Raw genomic sequence first — 3,762 nt, forward strand, 5'->3', positions numbered from 1 at the left:
GTTCCGGGTTTGAGCTCCCTATTCAGTGGAAGCTTTGTGTACTGTTTCCATGACAACAAATAACAAACCTGTCTATTTGTCACCACAAAGTAGATGGTGGAGTGGTGTTGCCATTCAAGGTCTGTGAGGTAATGTTGCAGCTCTATAAAACCCTGGTTAGATCATGAGACCGTAAGATATAGGAGCAGTATTGGGCCATTTGGCCTATCAAGTCTGCTCCAACATTTCATCCTGGTGGATTCATTTTCCCTCTCAGCCCCAGTCTCCTGCTTTCTTCCCATAGTCCTTCATCCCCTCACCAATCAAGAATCTATCAACCTCTGATTAAATATATCCGATGACTTGGCCTCCGCAGCCGTCTGTGGCAATGAATTCCACAAATTCATCACTCTCCGGCTAAAGAAGTTCCTCCTCATCTCAGTTCTAAAAAGAAAACCCTCTACTCTAAGGCTGTGTTGCAGGAGAGGGAGGGGCCAGATTGGGTGAGGAAGCCCCTCAATTATTATTGTAGCAATGTACCACCCCGTAAGACCACATATTGTATTCTGTTCACTTCGTAGCAGAAAATCCTACAAAAGGTAGTGGATTCAACCTAGGACATTACATTTGAACCCCTCCAAACCATTCAGTACATCTACATGGAACGATGCCGTAAAAAAAAGCACCCGCCATCTTCAAAGATCCTCACCACCCAGGCCATGCTCTTTTCTCGCTGCTGCCATCAGGTAGAAGGTACAGGTGCCTCACAACGCACACCACTATGTTAGAGAACAGTTACTACCCCTCAACCATCAGGCTCTTGAACAAAAGGGGATAGCTACACCCATTTAAGGACACTTTAATCTTGTTGTTTCATGCTCATTATTTAATGCTATTTATTTACATCTGCATTTGTACAGTTTGTTTACAGTTAACGGTTTCAGGTTTAATAGATTTGCAGAGAATGCTTGCAGAAAAAGAATCTCAGGGTCGTATGTGGTGACATATACGTACTCTGACAATAAATTTTACTTTGAAAGCTTTAGAGAGGGTGCAGAGGAGATTTACCAGGATACTGCCTGGATTAGAGAATGTGTCAATAGATAGTTTGAGGAGGATGCACCTTGATAGAGGTGAATAAGATCATAGATAGAGTGGACAGTCAGACTCATTTTCCCCAGCACAGAAATTGATAATACCCAGGGGGCATAATTTTAAGGTAATTAGGGGAGGGAAAGTATCGGGGGGGGGGATGTCAGAGTCAGGTTCTTTACGCAGAGAGAGGTGAGTGTGTGGAACGTTCTGCTAGGCATAGTGGTAGTGGCAGATACATTGGGGCATTTAAGAAACTCTTAGATGGGTACATGAATGAAAGAAACATGAAAGGCTAAATGGGAGGGAAGGGTTAGATTGATCTCAGAGTACATTATAAGGTCATTATAAGTACATTATAAGGCTGAAGGACCTATACTACAGTATAATTTTAGCTGTTCTAGAAACATGGACAGAAAACCTCAGAAACTTTATTGACAAGTGTTTGCAGTTGCATTAAGCAAATTAATCTCACTGATGTAATGTATTGCGCAGCAGGAGAGAGTTGGGCCAAAGGGCCTGCTTCCTTGCTATAGAGTCTACTGATCAATTGCATTGGAAGCACCAATGTGCTTGAATGCAAAAGCCCAGTCCATCACAAGAAAAGCACACCCCCGCAACCATTGAGCATATGTTCAAGGAGGGCTTCCACAAGAAATTGGCATCCAGCATCAAGGAAACCCACATCCAGGCTGTGCTCTTATCTCGCTGCTGCCGTCAGGAAGGAGGTACAGGAGGCTCAGGTCTCACACCACCAGATTCAGGAAGTTATTACACTTCAACCATCAGTCTCAGGAACCCTGAACTGATTCCAAAACCCATGGTCTTACTGTCAAGAGCTATACAACTCATGTCCCCAGTATTGTTTATCTATTGTTTTGTTTGTTTTTTGCATTTGCAGTTTGCCTTCTTTTGCATAGTGGTTGTTTGTCAGTCTTTGTGTGTGATTTTTCATTGAATCTACTGCATTTCTCCATTCGACTGTGTATACCCACAAGGAAATGAAACTCAGGGCAGTATATGGTGAGGTACACACTTTGATAAAACATTGACAGTGAATTGAATGTAACTGTTTCGCTCGAATCTCTATTTTGCTGCTATTTTCTACTTTCATGTGCATCCAGATCTCTTTAAATTCAAAGATACAGCATGATAACAGGCCATTCTGTTATGAGGGGATATTATTGTAAGGTGATTGGAGGAAAATTATAGAGAAAATGTCATAGGTATTTTTTTAAAAAAACAGAATCAGAATCAGGTTTATTATCACCAGCATGTGTCGTGAAATTTGTTAACTTCGCAGCAGCAGTTCAATGCATTACATGACAATATAGAAATAAATAAATTACTGTAAGTATATAACTGCATATTAAATAGATTAACAATAGTGCAAAAATGGAAATAGTGTATATTTGAAAAATGAGGTAGTGTTCAAAGGTTCAATGTCCATTCAGATAGCAGATGGCAGAGGGGAAAAAGTTATTACTGATTCACTGAGTGTGTGCCTTTAGGCTTCTGTATCCCCTGCCTGATGGTAACAATGAGAAAATGGCATGCCCAAGGTGTTGGGATTCCTTAATAATGGACAAGGCCCTTCTGAGGCACTGCTCTTTAAAGATGTCTTGGGTACTACAGAGGCTAGTACTCAAGATAGCACTGCCTAGTTTTTCTTTCAATCCTGCGCAGTAGCAACCCCCCCACCACAACCCGACCCATACCAGACTGTGATGCAACCCGTTAGAATCCTCTCTCTTTACAGTATATCTATAGAAGCTCGAGTGTTTTAGATGGCAAACCAAATTTCTTCAATCTCCTAATGAAATAAAGCCACCGTTTGCCTTCTTTATAACTGCATTGATATCTTGGAACCGGGTTAGATCCTCAGAGATCTTGACACGCAAGAACTTGAAGTTGCTACTTCTCTCCACTTCTGACCCTTCTATGAGGATTGGTTCACCCTCCTTACCCTTCCCGAAGTCCCCAATCATCCCAAGTCTTTCATCTTATTGACACTGAGCGCAAGGTTATTACTGTGACACCACTCAACTAGCTGGTATATCTTGCTCCTGTACGCCCTCATCTCCATCCTTCATCATTTCCCATCCCCTTTTCCCTCTCTCACTTTATCTGCTTGCCCACCCATCACCTCCCTCTAGTGCTCCTCCCCCCCTTTTCTTTCTTCCATGGCCTTCTATCTCTTTCACCAATCAACTTCCCAGCTCTTTACTTCGTCCCTCCTCCTCCAGGATTCAACTTTGTGTTCTTCTCTCTCCCCTCTCCCCACCACAAATCTACTCCTCAGGTTTTTTCCCCTCCAGTCCTGCCAAAGGGTGTTGGCCCCAAACATTGACTGTACTTTTTCCCCCTTAGATGCTGCCTGACCTGCTGAGTCCCTCCAGCATTTTCTATGTATTGCTCGGGTTTCTAGCATCTGCAGATTTTCTTTTGTCCCCTCTGGGAGGTGTTCTAGACACTTTCCAATTGGTGTAAATAAAACCTGCCTCACAAATCTCCTTTCAACTTTCCCCTTTCACAATACCCTCTAATATTTTTTCATTTCTGCCTCTTAATACCTCTACAGTCCCAATATCCGACCCTCTCAGCCCTGAACACACAATGACTAGCCTCTGAGTCTCAGGAGTAGAGAATTTTTAAAAACTTAGTCTTCTGAGAAAAGAAATTCCTTCTCCT

This window comes from Hypanus sabinus, chromosome 4, assembly GCF_030144855.1.
Source record: "Hypanus sabinus isolate sHypSab1 chromosome 4, sHypSab1.hap1, whole genome shotgun sequence".
Lineage (NCBI taxonomy): Eukaryota > Metazoa > Chordata > Chondrichthyes > Myliobatiformes > Dasyatidae > Hypanus > Hypanus sabinus.